Below are 7,625 nucleotides of genomic sequence, written 5' to 3'. Positions count from 1 at the left end.
TGTTGTTAATGAGTTATGTACATTTTACAAAAGTGTTGTTGTTTCAGCCCTCTTTACAACATAACTTAAGAACCACAGGACCTACAAAATTATTTCTGTGATATTTTAATTCTTCTACACGCTCGCAAGGAAATGAGCAATGCAATTTTTGCCAAAGCTCATTACCATTCGCAAGATGTTGTGAACTACCAAATCGCAACACTTTAAAATAGTGTATTACCTTAAAACGTTTTACACCCTTTAATTAATCCAACATTCAAATGTTTTCTTAAAAGGTTTTGTGTTTGCTGAGTTACCACATCTCTGATTGGCTCAATACATGATATAACACTCTTTGTAACCAATTAAAATAGCTCTTAGAGACCAATTCATTATTGCCAATGGGGTTAAATATGAGATACAATCAAGCAAGACGAGTCAATTGTCACTTTACTGACTTTGGTATAATAGCTGTAAAGCCAAAATCTAGTATAAAAATGGTGTAGACCTAAATCTATACACCCCTTATGGAAGACATGTCCTTTACTTCCTATACAAGGAGTGTGAATTTCAAAAGGGGTTACCTGAATCGATGACTCCATTTCAAATATTGACCCCTGTGTGGTAGATTCAGGTCATGTCTTCCATAGGGGGTGTATGGATTTCAACTGGAAGAGCCCAGTAATTTATCAGCCCATTTGAACACAGCTTATAAAAATATGCATTGAAATAAAAAGTTAACATTCTTTGAATTATGAAATGTCCACTCAGTGACAAATTACCAACCTGGTAAACCTTCGCTAGCCTTGTTGCAGGCTCTCTGGTGTTCTGCCTTCTCATAGACATCTCATGATGGGATTGAGTCTACAGGGCTATGAATAGAATCATAAGGGATGCACTATAAGAGTTCAAGGGGCTAGTAATTTTTTGGAAAAAAAAAACCCTTGCCTACAATATGTGAGAAAAAACCTCTGTACTCTCAGGGTCTTTTTATCTTTTCAGTTTCAGTAAGTCTATTGTTCAGATCTAAAACGCAAGTGATTCAGTAAGTTTACTGTAATCTGACTTCATTGTTAACTTTGAAGTACCAATCAGCTTATTTCAATAGAAGCAGATGCATATGTCAATCAATAAAAGCGGGAGAGACAAGACCGATGTTTTTAATGGTAAATGGCATACATTTCTTTGCAGCAAACACAAAACTTTTTTAAAATGAATGTATCTTGGTTGTGGTCAAAACATTTAATAACATTTCTGTCAGTTTATAAAAAAGACATGAAAAGCACTGCATTTCAAATATGTTGTCAAAATATCATTGTGAAACATTTGTTAGCAAACATTGTTTGCAAAATATTTTGTCATCATTATGTTAGAATATTTTGCATCAGGTTTCAAAAAAGTGTTTCAATGTTATTAAGGGTAGACGAGGTGTTGTTGGTCGAAGCAACCAAAAAAAAAAATCGATTTTCATTCTCTAGGTCAATAAATTATTGACAAATAACACTTTGATGTTTTGCAAAAGTTCATTCTACAAATTATATAATTTGAAAACTTGCTTAATTTATTGTTGTTAATGAGTTATGTACATTTTACAAAAGTGTTGTTGTTTCAGCCCTCTTTACAACATAACTTAAGAACCACAGGACCTACAAAATTATTTCTGTGATATTTTAATTCTTCTACACGCTTTCGCAAGGAAATGAGCAATGCAATTTTTGCCAAAGCTCATTACCATTCGCAAGATGTTGTGAACTACCAAATCGCAACACTTTAAAATAGTGTATTACCTTAAAACGTTTTACACCCTTTAATTAATCCAACATTCAAATGTTTTCTTAAAAGGTTTTGTGTTTGCTGAGTTACCACATCTCTGATTGGCTCAATACATGATATAACACTCTTTGTAACCAATTAAAATAGCTCTTAGAGACCAATTCATTATTGCCAATGGGGTTAAATATGAGATACAATCAAGCAAGACGAGTCAATTGTCACTTTACTGACTTTGGTATAATAGCAGTAAAGCCAAAATCTAGTATAAAAATGGTGTAGACCTAAATCTATACACCCCTTATGGAAGACATGTCCTTTACTTCCTATACAAGGAGTGTGAATTTCAAAAGGGGTTACCTGAATCGATGACTCCATTTCAAATATTGACCCCTGTGTGGTAGATTCAGGTCATGTCTTCCATAGGGGGTGTATGGATTTCAACTGGAAGAGCCCAGTAATTTATCAGCCCATTTGAACACAGCTTATAAAAATATGCATTGAAATAAAAAGTTAACATTCTTTGAATTATGAAATGTCCACTCAGTGACAAATTACCAACCTGGTAAACCTTCGCTAGCCTTGTTGCAGGCTCTCTGGTGTTCTGCCTTCTCATAGACATCTCATGATGGGATTGAGTCTACAGGGCTATGAATAGAATCATAAGGGATGCACTATAAGAGTTCAAGGGGCTAGTAATTTTTGGAAAAAAACCCTTGCCTACAATATGTGAGAAAAAACCTCTGTACTCTCAGGGTCTTTTTATCTTTTCAGTTTCAGTAAGTCTATTGTTCAGATACGAAAACGCAAGTGATTCAGTAAGTTTACTGTAATCTGACTTCATTGTTAACTTTGAAGTACCAATCAGCTTATTTCAATAGAAGCAGATGCATATGTCAATCAATAAAAGCGGGAGAGACAAGACCGATGTTTTTAATGGTCTAGCGCCCTCTGGTGTTTGCATTGCTAAATTGATCTATATTAATTTGACAAAATGCATGCCAATCCGAATGATAATGTCCACTTTTTTTCTGTAAAAACGTTGAAAATAAGCCCTGAAATCACAAAAGGTCCGCTTATGAGCCTGTCGCGCCCTAATGTACTTGTGCAGGGCCACAGTGTCACCATTCCCTCGTATCAATGTCTATCTCCCTATTTTGCTTCCTCCCCCCCCCCATGATCAGGCTCCCCACTCCCTCCCGGTCCCTACTCTCTCCTCTCGAGCTTTCTCTTTCTAGTCTTTCCGTCTCTCCCTCTCCTCTCTTTCTTCCTCACCCCCTCCCACTCTCACTTGTTCAGTCTCAAGTATCTCCCTCCCTCCCCCTCCCTTGCGAAATTTATCAGTATGATCCATGACTGAAAATAAGCTCTGTAAAAATAAACATTTAAAATAAACCCGAGTCTTGCATATATGCCCAACCAATTATCAGATTAGCTTGCCATTGGTACGAATGAATAGAATACATTATCTTTGCTCCAATGCAATTCTTTTGTATTGCATTTCAATATAAAACATGATTACCAAATCACCACTTGTACGCGCCTCATTGGGAGATATTTGACTATTTCAGACGCTCGTTTCATCGCCAATATGAAAGACTTTTGCTTATAACTTGGCAACATGGTTAGTATATATTTCAATGCAAGACTTTTTTTACGAGCCATTTACGTCTAGGCGTAAGTGCATATACACCAAACACAAGTCAATTGAAGCCTTACAATTTACCGCGAATTTAGGACCGTAAAATTTAGACTCTTCTTTTGTCTAGAGTAGCACCCAACCGCACATCTCAAGGTTTTATGTAAAAAATCAATATAACTTACCAAAACGAAAACTGAAATTCACGAGCTTCAAATTTTCAGTAACTAACAAAAGGCTAGAATAAAAGATTGGTCACACCTGGGAGACTACCACTTCAAAATAACAATGACTTACAAAAACTATTACGGATACGGAAACAGAAACTGAAAAGATAAAACGACGGTCAGTAAAAAACAAACAAACTTGGCCCAAGGCTCATTTGAGGGGGAAGGGAACTTTAACCGAAGGCTATCTTGTAAGGAAAGAAAACTTGCCCTATGGAAACACAGAAAAAACCCAACCCTTGCCCTGTATCACCCTCAAGACAAGCATCCAATCATTCTGTGATGATGCATTCTTCTGATGCATGGTCGCCTTACTTTTTATGAAATCAATTAATTGACTATTGTTAATTTTGACAACGTATGAATCTTTGCCTGCATTGATACTGATTACTGACTAATATAAACTTAGCATTAATTCTGATTAATTAGTTGTTAGTTCATTAATAACAAGCCTCGAAGCAGCATCGATGGTTGATCCAAAAATCAAACAAATTTGTTTCTTGTGCCTAATGAATGTATTCGTCTTGCATTGATATTCTCCACAAACTCACTGTGGAACCACCTTGGTTTAAATGAAGACATTGTTTCACAAATGAAGAAGATGGTTTTGGACTTGGCCAGGGAAACAGAGCAAGTTACAGAAGTTAACCTGAAGTAGCACTACTTCCGGGCTCTGTTGCTATTTTGTATACTATCCAGAGAGGTTAGATACCTGAACTTGAACTGTTAACTGAACTTGTTTTCCTGATGAAGCCATGTGGCTTATGGACACCACAAGAGACCTTCATGAGTATCACAACATAGTGTAATTTATTAGACAGTGCCAGAACAATGCTACTATATATATTAGATTCTAATTTAGAAATGAGCCTGCTACTACTTTACATTGTTTCTTTTCCTTTCTGTATTTGAGAATTATGCTGTGCCAGTACAAACAAGAGTAAAACCGTCAATCATTGTGAATAAATAATTGTCATATATTGTGCAGAACTATATCACCATCAGTGAATCGTGGTGAATGGACATGTGCCGTTTAGTGCAGAACTATATCATTAGTCACTTTGCCAGTGAATAATCTTGAATCAACAGTTGCTATATATAGTACAGAACGATATCATTAGTCATATTGCCAGTGAATTATGAATGGACGTACGCCATAACGTACAGAACCTTATCACTGGTCACTTATCAGTGAGTACGTTACCAGTGTTCTTGCACACTAGATAAGACTAGCCGCTGTGATAGCCGATGTGTTTTCTTCCCATGTTCACCTTTATTATGATTCATGGCACTGTATATATAATATATATAACCTGATGACGGAGGCCGTGATGCAACAATTTAGTCCAGAATCCACTATATATAACCTGATTAACCTTGTGCTTGTACATATGTAGATTAGACTTTTACCGATGTTCGTCAGTCTTGGAAATCGTCTGGATTGCCTTGCCAGCATTGAAAGTCAAATCACGATTACCAGATTACCAACATGTTGTCAGCTGTGACCTGACACAGTCTTTCAGCTGTGAACTGACACCTGTATTAACTAGTACTCGCGCTACGCAGTTCGGTTGATATTCATAAAGGACAGTTGATCATCAACCTCTGGCCACCAGCCTGTTGTATGAGCATGGAAAGACAGAGCAACATGAACTGTCAATTTTTTGCAGACATATTAGCATAACCAGTTGTGTAAGTAAATATGTGAATGTGGCCTGCACATGTTGGTAAACAGACTGCCCCTTGCTCAACGTAAAGCAAGGGAGAGCATTGTCTGCAGGAAGAGGACCCGGATTGGAGAATGAAAGATGCAAATAATCCATCAAGTAAGGAAATAATTGGTTGTCTGTTTTAATGTCTCATTGCATTTACCAGAAAATACATTTTTGCAGTATAACTTAAGATTCATAGATCTTAATCTTAATCTTAATTATTGCTGCATAGGAGAGGAGGCCACCTTAAACAGATAGTGTGGCAATATTTAAAAGTTCAAAAATATCTATGTGGTAAACAGACTGCCCCTTGCTCAACGTAAAGCAAGGGAAAGCATTGTCTTCTATGGAATTTGGATTTCTTCTAAATGGAGGATGTGGAGTTTTCTAAAGCCCATGTACGAGGAACTTAAAAAATTGGAAAATGGTGTTGAGTTCTTTGAATGGTGACAGTTTTGAGTGTCAAGTCACACTATTAACATGTACAATTGTACATGTGACCTTCCAGCTTAATGTCTAGTATCTAACAGCATGCAGTTCAACAGAAAATATGGATGTTGGCACTGTCTGCAGAAAGGGGAGACTTATCATATATATTTTTTTCTCTACAATTTACAGGAATCATCATTCGAGGCATGCCATGGGTGCAATGTGCTGTTGGCACGAGTAGATGCCCTCGAGGCAATTATTGCTGCACAGGAGAGGAGACTTGTTGCCCTTGAACAAAAGCCACCACCACAACCACAAGTACAACAGCCACAACCAGGACCAGGACCTCAGCCACCAGCACTACATATAGTGGCACCTCAACTGCCAGCACCAGTACATGTAGCACCTCAACCAGCAGCAACCGCCTCCACCACCACCACTGCGAGTAAATCGACCACAACACCCAGCACCACCACCATGCAGGTCCACTACCACCTCAAGTTGCACCACCACTACATCTAATCAATGAGGAGCTGCAGCACGATGCATGGGAGCAGGTCGATCAAGGGAGGGAGGCTATAGCACGTTATCTTGTCAGGCAATTATTTACATGGGAGGAGCGCCGGTATGGGAATGTGAAAGGTGTACTGAACAAAATCAGGCTGGACCCCACACGCATTAAAGCAATTAAAGATATGGTTCTTTTTTGCAATTTTGGAAGAAGTGTGTACAATCTACATGTATAGATGCGATGAACCAGGAATTAGCTAGGCTTGCCAGGCCCTTGTGAGGCACTGTCGCTTAGTTAAGGTCATTTCGATGCAAACCTTGTCGGACTTGCATTAGCATCTTTGCGTGTACTTGTTTTGATCAGGTAGCACAAGGCAACATGTGTAAACACATTCATCAGGTATGCCAAAGACATAAATGAGCAACCATGCCCAACATGAAAGCGCTGAAAGGATACCTTGCAACATCGAGATAGTGAGGTCAGCTGCAAGAACACATACATGTAGGTTGCTATTAAATAACGGGTCAATTTATTATATGTTTCACTGGGACACAGGATAGACTTCAAAATTGCTAATCTTGTCATAGCCGGGAGAATTTCATGGACAGGCCATATGAACAATTGTTCTCCTTCACATATTTTGAGAGTTAATACTTTTATTTACAACATAAATATTTCTGTTTCATTCTATTGGCATCATGAGAGCACATGTAGACCACTCGTTGGAGGATGCACTGAAGAATGCATCAAAAGTAGGAACTGTGCATCAGGCGGTAGAAGAAGCAGATGTGAAGGACCATTGTGCACAATCCCTTCAACCACCAAAAGCTCTGGTGTCATCAGTTATAGAGGTACTTGTTTTAGATCTGGGGAAATATCTCTTGTCCTGCAGAAAAATATTTTGATGTAAAACTATATTTAGGATGGTGATGAAACCTGAGATAAATATAACAAAAGAGATACGAAGCCCCATTCATTTATACATTGTGCAGCGATCTAGGTCTCCCACAGATATTTTCATGTAAATCGTGCTAGCTCTACCCTTGCCTGCATGCTTACTCCAAGCAATATTAATCAAAATTTGGCGCACATTGGAATTTTTTTTACAATTTCCCATTGTCCTATGGACGCAATAAGTAGACCAAACACAACTATTGCCGGAGCTGGATCTTTACCATCCGAATCTTTTATTTCCTTTCATTTACACAGTTGATCAAGTGTCAACTGTGTTCTTCATACTTAATTTAATATCGCATATCACTTCAGACAGCTATATCATCTGATATTTTAAATAGATATAAATTCAAATTCATTAGCGCCTCAGACAGCTATATCATGGCTTATTCTTTAAAAGCAAT

Source organism: Amphiura filiformis, chromosome 2, assembly GCF_039555335.1.
Source record: "Amphiura filiformis chromosome 2, Afil_fr2py, whole genome shotgun sequence".
Classification (NCBI taxonomy): domain Eukaryota; kingdom Metazoa; phylum Echinodermata; class Ophiuroidea; order Amphilepidida; family Amphiuridae; genus Amphiura; species Amphiura filiformis.
Note: the sequence above shows the minus strand (reverse complement) of the source record.